At 44.3% G+C, this 13,216-nt stretch overlaps 1 protein-coding gene across 4 annotated transcripts in view; it reads right to left on the bottom strand.

Moving 5' to 3' along the window:
* Positions 1–13,216, bottom strand: part of LOC137437941 (uncharacterized) — a 106,774-nt gene that overhangs the window by 66,014 nt on the left and 27,544 nt on the right. The window lies entirely within an intron of this gene.

Genomic DNA, 13,216 nt, shown 5'->3' with positions numbered 1-13,216 from the left:
ACCGAGTGGAGGTGAGCAGCGATTCCATATTTTGGGAGTTTCACATTTCATCATTCCATATCTTGGGAGCCATTCTTTTTGCAAAAAAAACCAAAAAAAAAAACAAAAAAAAAACGACGTATCCAGTGCATCTTTGTACACTACGATATACAACAGCACATAACACTTCACGTACCGAATAACACAAAATGCGTTTCACATAGTCATACAGTAATTGTCTTTCCCTAATTTGAACTCATTCAGTGAAGTGTAGTTGGAAAGCACGATGACTTCCAGATGAAGAAGAAAAACAAGAATAACTCGAACTGCCACTTTACAACTGCTGGCAGTGATGACCGGTTTCCTCAGCCTTCCCGCTTTCATACAACCCCACTTTCATTGGACATGCTTTGATACAACCCCGATACATACACACACATCCCGCCCACCCCACGTACACATACACACACACCCACACAACCCTCCCCCTCCACACACACACACACACACACACACACACACACACACACACACACACACACACACACACACACACACACACACACCCCCCTCCCCTCCACACACACACACACACACACACACACACACACACACCCCTCCCCTCCACACACACACACACACACACACACACACACACACACACACACACACACACACACACACACAACCCTCCCCCTACACACACACACACACACACACACACACACACACACACACACACACACACACACACAATTAATTGTACAGTATCGGTTGTTCCTAAAATTAAATATAAATAATTTAAAGGATTGTTGTAAATGATGTTAATTTCACAACATCTCATATTCAACTTTATTTAAATTGCAAATCTCAAACATAGTTTCTCCACCTAAAGCAAGAACGTTAACCCGTAAGCAATTGACTAGTTTCCCCGACTGCAAGGATCATCAGCTGGGCACCGTTCTTCCTCGAGGTTTCGATCCTTTCAGCCCAGAACCTCTCCAAACGGCGGATCCACAACCTCGATCATGGATCCACATCAATAGATGGTACATCAGTAGATCCACAACTTCAGTTGCGTCCAGGCAGTCAGTCAACTCATCAATGCACCAACATATTGCATCGCACATTTGCTACAGGTCAATAGGTAAACTACAGACTTGGCATTTAATATGGAAATTTTTTTTTTTCTTGACTTGGGTTTACTTTCTTAACTCGGTATATCAATCTGGTGAGTTTCTTTTACACTTTGGTGATTTATTTGTTAAAAGAACCATGTCACTGATTGTCTGTCGCAGCAAGAAGTCAACAACAGGATTATATCACAGGTGGCGTGGCAAAATGTACGGACAGGTGCATTTGATGATTGGCTTCACAGTCGGGTATACAAGGGTTGTTGCATTCTGTATTAGTGGAAAACAACTGCTGCACGTCTCCAAAAGTTATTGCCGCTTCCTCTGGAGATGGTCCGTCAACTCGACAATGCTGTTTGTCATGGAGTGGTGGCTTTACGAAATTACGGCATGAAACAGCGTGCTATTGCTCGGCGGTATGGCATCACTCAAGGTCAGGTGTCAAAGATCCTGAAACGAAATGCTCAGAGGGGTGTCCCTACTCCAATACCGAGGCCAGGACGTCCCCGCAGAACCACAAGGAGGGATGATCGCCAGCTGCACCGGTTAGTCCGCAATGGCCGTACCAAGTCAGCTAATCGGCTGAGGGCTTCTTTTTTTTTTTCTTTTTTTTTGTATACAAGATCGAGGCTCGTGAAAGAGCTAACATTAATCACACAAAAAGACAAACCGACACACAAAACACAAAAAACAAGGGGAGCGGCAGACAAGATGGGGAGAGAGGGGGAAGGACACAAACACAACATTTGAGAGCAGGGACATCGGGAGGACTTGGGGGGAGGTGGGAGAGGAATAAAACATATGAACACTGCAAGGACTCTGGGGTGAATTACCGGGGGTAGAAAAGATCAAGGTTTTCGATGGGGGAAGATAAGAGATGGTGGTGAACAGCTGTTTTAAAGACCTGGAGGGAGGAGTGGGATTGAAGGGAGTGGGGGAGTTTGTTCCAGAGGCGGGAGAAAAGGGGAATGAAAGAGTGAAGGTGAGCAGAGAGCCTAGACTTTGGCAGTTTAACCATAAGAGGGTTGCAGGCAGATCTTGTGCGACCTGAAGGAAAATTGGGGGGACAGAGCACAGAGAGAGCTGGGGGAGCAAGGCCGGAGAGGAGTCGGTAGAAGACAGAAAGACCACCAACCTGCCTGCGGTGAGTGAGTGAAAGGCCCTCGGAGTTGACTACATCGCAGGAGATTCCAATGATTCTGAAAGCTTTGGCCTCAACAGCGTGAAGCCGAGCAAGGTGTGAGGCAGGAGCACCAGCCCAGAGGGGGGAACAGTATTCCATTGAGCTGCGGATGAAAGCCTTGTATGTGGTGAGGAGCTCAGGTGTGCCAACGAAGGACTTCGCACGACGGAGGATGCCCAGTCGGCGACTGGCTTTGGAGGCCAGCTTGGAAATGTGGTTTTCCCAAGAAAGATCATGGCAGATAGTGAGACCCAAAAGCTTGAGCGACAGAACTTCCTGGAGAGGATTGTTGAGAAAGTAGATGGGAGGGTTGTCCAGTCGGTCCTTTCGGAGAGACATTGTAAGAGTGTGAGATTTGTCAGGATTGAAAGACATGTTCCACTTGTTTGACCAGTCTGTGATTTCGTCCAGGTCTGCAGAGTGAGGAGGCTGCAGACTGCCGATCTGAGGGATGAGGAATGGAGTGGCAGATAGTGGAGTCATCAGCAAAGAGATAGAGAGGATTTTCCAGAGAGTCGGAGAGGTCATTGATGAAGACCAGAAATAGCACAGGGCCCAGAACACTACCTTGGGGAACTCCAGCCAGAACAGGAAGGGAAGATGAGAGAAATCCATTCAGGGCCACACGTTGCCTACGACCAGAGCTGAGTGGCAGCAACTGACAAATGTGCCTGCATCCAGAAGGCTAGTCAACCAACGACTGGTTCAAGCAGGCTATCGTGCCAGGCGTCCCCTGAGAAAGCCACGCCTGACCAGACAACACTGCCAGCGCCGATTGCAGTGGGCCAGAGAGCACCGTCAATGGCACCCAGGACACTGGAATCATGTGATCTTCAGTGACGAGTCTAGATTTCTGGTCTTTCGTCAAGATGGCCACGTCCGAGTGCGCAGACAAGTGCATGAAGCCTACAACAAAGATGGTATAGTGCCAAGAATCCAAGCTGGAGGTGGTGGGGTGACCGTTTGGGCTGCTTTTCATGCAGGGGGCAAAACTGACCTGGTTGTTCTGAATGGAAACCTGAACCAATTCAAGTACAGGGCCATTCTGGAAGAAACATTGCTTCCATTTGCTCGTGCAGCCTTTCGAGGAAACTTTGTCTTCCAAGATGACAATGCATGGCCTCATCCTGCTCGCATGATCCAACACTTTCTTGCTGACCGTGGTGTAGAGCATATGGAGTGGCCTGCCATGTCCCCGGCTATGAATCCGATAGAGAACTTGTGGGCAGAATTAACGCGTCAAATCGACCACTTGGACCAGCAGCCGACCTCTGTGCGTGAATTGCAGCAGGCTATTGTCACTGCATGGCAAGCGATTCCTGTCCAAACCATGGCAAATCTCGTGAACAGCATGCCTCAACGTGTACGTGCTCTCCTGAATGCTCGTGGGGGTTACACGAAGTACTGAACTGTAATTTTACTGTCCGTAATCCCAGTCATAATTTAGCTTTTGTTTTTGTTTAAAAAAAATTGGGCTAATGTGCAAAATAAAGAGATACTTCTGGAAAACGGCCAAAATTCTAGCATGTAAAGTTAACAGAAATTTAACACAGAACTGTCCATGAATTGAGTTCGATATCAGTTTACATCACTTTCAAGGATCAATTTATTTGCTTCGAAATGTCAAATGTGGTTTTTGTTTCTTTTAAAGGTCACATTAACAAAATCTAGAATAATTTCAACATAATTCCAATGAACTTTTGGTTCCAAGACATCTTGAAAAGTAAGTTCACCCCCACAAAAAAAAAATTCCATATTAAATGCCAAGTCTGTATATTTGAGGTTTTACATGTAATTAATTCTTTAGTTTCTTTTAACTTGTAACATCTAGCCGTTACTGTGCAATTAATTATATTGTTTGTGGTTTTCATGCTTTGAAATGTAGTTGAACAAACATAAAATATCATATAAATGTAGTTTAACAAACATTCAAATCACATCAACAAAGAATAAACATATGAATATATGAGAAATAGTATAGTGGATTTTCCACCAAAAGATAATGACAAATCAGCGGGAGAAGCCTCACCAAAAGACACACACACGCACGCACGCACGCACACACACACACACACACACACACACACACACACACACACACACACACACACACACACACACACACACACACACACACACACACACACACACACACACACACACACACACACACACACACACACACTATAACAACCCCGCTTTCACATTATTATTTTTGTTCTCCATCAATTTATCCCCAGATGATGCTCAAGACATTTCTTCATGATTGGATGAAGTTGTGTACTTGTCGAATTATGACATCATAATGGAGGCACCTATGACATCATTATTTTTTTCTCCACTAATTTACCCCTTGATGATGGTCAATACATGTCATCCTGATCGGATGAAGTTTTGTACTTGTCCAATTATGACGTCATAATGGGGGCACTTATGACCATCATTCACTTGGGTTATTCTCCATGGAGAGCAGGGTGGAGCTTATTTTTGAACTTTTGAAATATGATCTTCTTACCCTCTCAATTTGTTCCTATATATGAAATAAAAATGCAGGCAAACTATGAGCACAATTGAACAATATTTAGGGGTAGCTCAATGATGGTAAAGTTTCTGATACCCCAAAGCTGCGGCCGCCCTTTTATTTCGCATACTACTGATAATAGATTAATTCTGTTGATAAATTAAGAACCCAATTTTAACTACTAAGTAAATTGACACTCTCTCCTATCATCATACACACAACATGCAATCATTGTGGTAAAATTAATTACTGGGAACACCGATAAAACCTTTAAGTTATAAAACTCTGTGCTCCATTAAATAAATAATTACAGTAGTAATATGTACATTGTACATACACAATATCTGTTATAATAAAAGAGTAAAATGTTCGTTGAGCTAGAGTCTGCTAGACAATAAATGCTAAAATGAGATGTAGCGCTGACCTGGGAACGCTTATCACCATAATATCTAAAAGTAAACACTGTACATAGGTGTATCACAGAACACTATTTGAAAATAAAAACGAAGTTATCACAGGCTTTGCAGAGAATCACAGACACAATGGGTGTATAAACATGGTATAATATTATCACAGATTATAGAAGCATAATCATTGTGGTTCAACTGGTTCATATCTATTGTCCAACCAATCATCCGAATCCCATTGTTTTGCTGATAAATTGACAATGCAAATTTTCCATGAATTTATATTCCAGACATGTTCAGACTTGTTTACTGTTTGGACTCAATGGACTGACTATGCTGACTAAGCAACAGCTGCAACACTGTTGCAGCAGTATGTTTGTGTAATTGCTTGAGGCATTGTGCTCACTGCTCAGTTATTAATAGAACTGTTTGAATTTTCTTGATTCTTAATTTCTTAATGCTATGTTCTACTTCTTTCAGATTCATATCTGATTGAAAATGGCATCTGTGGAAAAAGCAACAAGATCTCAAACCAAGTTGTATCTCCTTGGCGACTCTGTGACTGAATTAAGTGGCAGCAAGTTGCCATCATTGCGTATGGCTCTTGGATTCTTCCTACATCACCATCTCGATCTGAAGGAGACCGTAAGACAATCGTCGGATGTTACCATCACGGAAATAGCTAACTTTTGGAAGAAAGCTAGAATCCCGATGAGAGCTCATCAAAACTGCCAAACCAAGCTTGAGCAGACATTTGAAGAATGGCGTCTTCTGAAAAAGAACAAAGCGCGAACGTCACCAACTCAACTCGCGAGAGGAGTCGGCTTTTGTTTCCAGGCTTGAAGACCTTTTTGATGTCGCTCACGCTGATGCTCTGACCAATACGTCAGTATTACAAGAAGACAAGGATTTCTTGATAGCCCAGCGAGAAAAGGGAAGAAGGGGGTCGCTGGCTGGAGTAGATGTAAAGCTTGCTGCGAAGGAGAAAACGGCGTCCAAAAGAGAGGAGGAAATGCTTGCCAGGCGACAGCGAATGGAGCAAATGAAACAGTTAGCAGTTTCTACAGCTGAACTGATTTCATCTGGTTCTGAATCTGAAAACAGCTCAGCAGAAGATAGTGAAAAGATGGAAACTGGGGACAATGCAAGTGAGGGAGCTGCTGGATGCATCACATTTCAGACACGAAAAAGAAAGAGGGAGCGAAAAACTGTCGTTACTGAAGAACTCGCAGCCGCTCTAGATCGCACAAAAGTGTCAGACCGCAAAGCCGTTTTTGTTATAGCAGAAACTGCCCAAAGCTTGGGACAGAACATTGATGAACTTGCTCTAAACAGAGACTCAATTCGCCGACAAAGAGTACAACACTGAGTCCAGAGATCTGCAAATATAAAGGCGGAGTTTCAGGGTAACGTTCCCCTTGTTGTTCACTGGGACGGCAAACTGATCCTTGATCTAATTGGAAAAGAGAAGGTTGATCGCCTGCCAGTATTGGTTTCAGGGAAAGGAGTTTCTCAGCTACTCAGTTGCCAAGTTTCCATCTGGAACAGGCGAGGCTCCGGCTGCTGCTGTCTTTGGAGCCATTGAAGACTGGGGCGTAGCCGACAGCATCCGAGCTATGTGTTTTGACATGACCAGCTCAAACACTGGTCGGATCGCTGGTGCCTGTGTCCTCCTAGAGCAGAAGCTTGAGAAGGAGCTCTTGTCACTAGCTTGCAGGCATCACATTATGGAATTGATAATTGGTGCAGTGTTCCAAGTGTGTATGGGATTGGGAGCCAAATCTTCTCCCGAGGTTCCACTCTTCAAACGCTTCCAGGAATACTGGGGATTCATAGACACGGCCAAGTATGAACCAGGGATTGCAGTTGATGACGTGGCAAGTCTAGTGGAGGACATAAAACAAGGCACTATCGATTATGCCAACAAGCATCTTGAACAGAGTCGAGCATCTTGCCGAGAGATGATTATAAAGAATTCTTGGAACTTGTGATTGTCTTTCTCGGTGCTGCTCCTGCCAGAGGAGTGCGATTCATGTCACCCGGAGCAATGCACCACGCCCGCTGGATGTCCAAAGTAATATACTGTCTCAAGATCTGGATGTTCAAGGCTCAATTCAAACTGACTCCTGCAGAAAAGAGAGGATTACGTGATGTGTGTGTATTCACAGTACGTGTCTACCTGACAGCCTGGATCTCTGCACCTCAAGCATCAGGTGCTCCTTACAGTGACCTGCTGCTGCTGAAGTCACTGCTTGAATACTCAGCAATCCATCCAGCCATCTCAAAGTCAACATCACGCAGGTTTTCCAATCACGTGTGGTACTTGTCACAGGAACTTGTTAGCTTGGCTTTCTTCGACAGTCGGGTCAGTTCGGCAACCAAGAGACTGATGGTGAGTGCCATGAAGAATGAAGAAGACCAAGATCAGGATCATTCCAAGCGAATCACTGTTGCTCTTGATTCATTCAAGGACAAGAACTTGGAAGATTTCATCACAGCAAGGTCAATGAAACTTCTGCGAATGATGGAACTTCCAGATGGATTTCTCGCGGTTGATCCGGACTTGTGGGATGACAGAGACGACTACAAGCAGGCTGCAGAAACAGTCAACTCTTTAAAAGTTGCCAATGACTACACTGAACGTGGAGTGGCACTCATTCAGGAGTACAGTGGGTTGCTAACCCGCGATGAAACTCAGCTGCAATTCCTGCTGCAAGTTGTCGAGGACCATCGCAGAATGTACCCTGATAGCAGAAAACATACACTGTCCAGGATGCCATGAAAATAATAAATTTGGGGTTTGCTGGACATTGTCAGACTGATACTATGAACTCTGTCAGAAACTGAACAAAGAATTCACTATTAACGTGTTCAAAAATAAATACTGTGTTCAAGTGTGTTGTTTAAAATAAATTAAGATATAGTCTGATATCTCCATATAATTCCAGCAATCTCTGTGTGTGTGTGTGTGTGTGTGTCTGTCTGTATGCGACCGCTGTTTCTCGACAACTACCGGTCCGATATACTTGAAACTTGCCAGGTATATTGCTGGGGACCCGAGGATGTGCCTTTTCAAGGTTTGAAATTTATCGGACAAGTGGTTCCCAAGGTATGGTCACCGTACTCGCAAGCCGTTCGCTTTGGCTTTGCGAATGAACCAAACCATTTCATGTAAATAGAGGGGGGGGATTGGCCTATACACAGCCTCTCTGGATGTTAACTTTGCCAAAAACAAGAAAATAAAAACAACCGTTAGTTTAATTGGTCTATTATAGTTCTATTAAAGATGATAGGTTAATAATTTAATATTGAGAATTTGTGCTTCCCAAGTTATGGTCTCTCACATTCGCCTATATTTTCTTGCTCCGTATTCTGTGGTCGTTTCTGACACGTGGTGTCAAATTTTTTTTTTGTTGTTGTTGTTGTTGTTGTTCTCTTCTCTTTTCTTTGTTTTCCCTTGCGAAAAGATAAAATACGTTTGCGATAATTGAATAATTGGCCATTAAAACTAAATTGCGAATAATCGTAATTCTGGCACGTGGTTTCAAAACTTTTTTCCTTTTGCACGCACGTACGGGCAAGCACGTACGGGCACGCACGTACGGGCACGCACGTACGGGCACGCCCTAGTACTCGTAATTCGTTGAATTTTTATAATTTTCATAATCTTTGAGGCCCTTGAGCTACCCCTAAACATAATAGTTTAGTGCTCAACCTATTTATACAGTGTTTCTATATTATATGGAACAGATTAAGGGGGTAAGACTTTCAAAAATAAAAATTTAGTTTTTTTAAAATTTTAAAGCTCCACCGTAAATTGGAGAGTTCTTTGCAATGAGACATGTCTCAATCTTTTCTATGCAGCACCTTTTGAGAAAAAGAGATGCAATTTTTTTCGGATTTTCCAAGATGGCGGCCATACCACGTGACCTGTGACATCATAGTTATCCTAAAAAGATTCAACATGCCCAGGAGCACCTATATTTCCTGTCAATCCGTGCTATGACTGCAGAAAAAGTGATTTTAAAAGAAAATAAACCTGAAAATCGCAGAGCCAGAATCATTGATATGGTTGAGTTTCTTATTCTTCACCCAATGACAACTTGCAGCTTCTAAATATAAAATGCGAGCGATCGTGTCAAATGTTCGTCAAAAAAAGTCTGAATTTCGCCAAATCTGTTTTGGTCGTGTGTTGATATACCTCAGCGATTGACAAATCTAAAATCAGAATTTTATTTGAGGTCAAAATGAGTATGGTCGCTCCATACTTTGCCTGCTCGTCAGGTACAGTGTGATAATTAATCTATTGCCCACTCTCGAAGACTCTTCTTCTTCACGCAATAACAACTTCTAGCTTCCAGACCGTACATCCAATCATCTTGAAACCAGACAGAAGCCTCTCCTCAGTGAAAGACACATGAAAGCCCACTTGGAGTTTGCAAAAAAGCACCTCAAGGAATCTCAGACTGTGAGAAACAAGATTCTATGGTCTGATGAAACCAAGATTGAACTGTTTGGCTTCCGTCTGGCCACTCTGCCATAAAGCCCAGATAGGTGGAGTGTTACAGTAATGGTTGTCCTTCTGGAAGTTTCTCCAATCTCCACACAGGATCTCTGGAGCTCAGCCAGTGACCATCGGGTTCTTGGTCACCTCTCTTACCAAGGCCCTTCTCCCCCGATTGCTCAGTTTGGCCGGGCGCCAGCTCTTGGAAGAGTCCTGGTTGATCTAAAGTTCTTCCATTTAGGAATTATGGAGGCCACTGTGCTCTTGGGAACCTTCAATGCAGCAGACATTTTTTTGTAGCTTCCCCAGATCTGTGCCTCGACACAATCCTGTCTCTGAGCTCTGCAGACAGTTCCTTCGACCTAGTCGCTTGGTTTTTGCTCTGATATGCATTGTCAGCTGCGAGACCTTGTATAGACAGGTGTGTGCCTTTCCAAATCATGTCCAATCAATTGAATTTACCACAGGTGGACTCCAATGAAGGTGGAGAAACATCTCAAAGATTATCAAGAGAAATGGGAGGCACCTGAGCTAAATTTCAAGTGTCATAGCAAAGGGTATGAATTCTTATGTAAATGTGATATTTCAGTTTTTTCTTTTTAATAAATTTGCAAAACTTTCTAAAATCCTGTTTTTGCTTTGTCATTATGGGGTATTGAGTGTAGATTGATGAGGGAAAAAATGAATTTAAACGATTTCAGCATAAGACTGCAACATAACAAAATGTGAAAAAAGTGAAGGGGTCTGAATACTTTCTGAATGGTGTGTGTGTGTGTGTGTGTGTGTGTGTGTGTGTGTGTGTGTGTGTGTGTGTGTGTGTGTGTGTGTGTGTGTGTGTGTGTGTGTGTGTGTGTGTGTGTGTGTGTGTGTGTGTGTGTGTGTGTGTGTGTGTGTGTGTGTGTGTGTGTGTGTGTGTGTGTGTGTGTGTGTGTGTGTGTGTGTGTGTGTGTGTGTGTGTGTGTGTGTGTGTGTGTGTGTGTGTGTGTGTGTGTGTGTGTCGTTGGTTAATATCTCTATTTGTGGATTTCTGAGGTGGAGCAGAGTCCTCCCAGGACCCAAAGTATCCATCTCCGCGTCAGTAAGGGATCACGGTTCATAGACCTCGCTGTTCAACTTTTTCAGAGTTTTGTTCCACGGGCACTTTTCAGGATCGTCACTGAACCCCGGATTGCCTCCAGTTGTAGTTCATTTGTGGTAATATTCCCGGAGATGGTTTTCAAAATCTCAGTGAGGTTCTTCTTTATCTCTCCTGTTGTTCCATTTATCACTGGCGTGTGTATGTGTATGTGTATGTGTATGTGTATGTGTATATTGGCTGTTTAATATCTCGGTGATGAAATTCATACATGGACACAATCCACATACCCCATTATTGTAAATGGACGCAGGGATGGACAGGCAGCATCCATTTAATCAATGATGTGGGGATGGTTTCACGTGATAATTGATTGAGACCATCCCAACTTTGTTTAAATATACTGAAACGCAAAAGAAACTTATCACCTTTGAAACCTTTAAATATCAACAATAACACTGCGTGTAGTAAATGTGTGAACTTATTTGTGGACAATAGTGTCCTCACTGTCAGACAAAATGGTCACGGATGGTCACTTGAACCTTCAATGGTCACTTCATAGCACAGCTGTTGAACAGCCGTTTTGACTGTCAGTGATTAGCCAAGGGGTACGGGATGATTTTAATGAGCTGCACGTGATGTCTTGATATTGGCTTTAAAAAGGCCAGTGCAAAATGGGCATTTCAATCAACATGCCACGATTGTCAAGGGATCAACGGCAGCGTGCCCTGGGCATGCTGCAAGGCGGACTGAGCTGCCGTGAGGTGGCACGTCGCCTTGGCTGTTCACACTAGACAATATCGGCCCTGGTGGACAGAGACACCCTCCACAACTCTGCAGATGACAGACCTCGATCAGGGAGGCCAAGAGTCACCACTGCAAGGCAGGACAGGCAGATGGTCCGAAGTCACCTGCGGGATCGATTCCGTCCAGCATCCCGCACTGCGGCAGAAACTCCGGGGCGTGCAAACCCACGGATCTCCAATGATACTGCACGAAGACGACTGCATGACTATGGTCTGACTGCCAGAAGACCATACAGAGGCCCCGTGATACTGGCTGCCCATCGCCGCAACCGACAGAGATGGTGCCAGCAGCATCAGCGGTGGACCTTGGCGCAGTGGAACGAGGTCGCTTTCAGCGATGAGTCAAGGTTCTGTGTGGACAGTCCTGATGGGCGTGAGCGTGTCTGGAGAAGAACTGGCGAGCGATATGCCGATTGTTGTGTGCGTCAAGCCAACAGGTGGGGTAGCCCAAGTGTGATGGTGTGGGCCGCCATATCAGGCCGGTACAGGACGCCACTGGTGGTTGTGGATGGGAATCTTAACGCCCAGCGGTATGTGGATAACATCCTGCGACCTCATCTGCTGCCATTCCTGCTAGACCACCCAGAACTGAGAACCTTTCAGCATGACAACGCTCGCCCCCATGCTGCTCGCTTTACCACTGCATTTCTCCAAGGCGAGAACATCAACACCATGCAGTGGCCTGCGCTCTCCCCTGACCTGAATCCCATAGAACACCTGTGAGATGAGCTTGGGAGATGCGTAGTTGGCAGGGCCAGGACACGGGCAGCGCTGCTTCAGACATTGAGGACTGAGTGGGACAGAATCCAGCAGCAATCCATCCAAAGACTGGTAGGCAGTACACGCCGACGATGCACTGCCTGTATCCAAAACAATGGTGGCCACACACGCTATTGAAAGGGGACTGACATTGCACCCTGTGCTGTTCTGTACTGTAGAACAAACTGATGAGATGGTGTATCTTGGTCAAAAACTTGACATGTCATCAATAAAATGCCAATGTTTCAATTAGCAATTGTTGGTTTGTTTTATTTTGAACTGTTACAATTTTATTACATTTCAAACAAGTGGTAAGTTTCTTTTGCGTTTCAGTATACTTTATGGCACACATTCTTTATTAAATGATTTTATTATTTGTATTGGGGTATTTAAACAAATTGCAGTTGGAAGCTGTTCAGGGCTCAGTGACGATCTTGAAAAGAGCCCTCAGAACGAAACTTTGAGAACAAGCGTTACGCCTAGGTCCCCCGTCGGTGAAGTGATGCGAGTTGACAAAGTGGACGACGCAAGGCGGCCATCTTGGATTTTGACGTGGCAACCCAATTTTCAATGGCGTTCTTCTTTATGCCTAGATACACCGACACACCAGATTAGAAGTTGGTACTTCGCTTATTTTTCAAGATATTCTGCTCACAAGGTTCAGACATACATGGCGGCGGCCATTTGGATTTTGACGTGGCGACCCAATTTTCAATAGAGTTCTTCGTTATGCTGAGATACACCCACACACCAAATTATAAGTTGGTACTTCGCTTATTTTTCAAGATATTTCGCTCACAAGGTTCAGACATATATATGGTGGCGGCCATCTTGGATTTTGACGTGGCG

The sequence above is a fragment of the Myxine glutinosa genome, chromosome 12 (assembly GCF_964187855.1).
Source record: "Myxine glutinosa chromosome 12, kmMyxGlut1.1, whole genome shotgun sequence".
Lineage (NCBI taxonomy): Eukaryota > Metazoa > Chordata > Myxini > Myxiniformes > Myxinidae > Myxine > Myxine glutinosa.
This window is presented reverse-complemented; position numbering and strand designations above follow the sequence as displayed.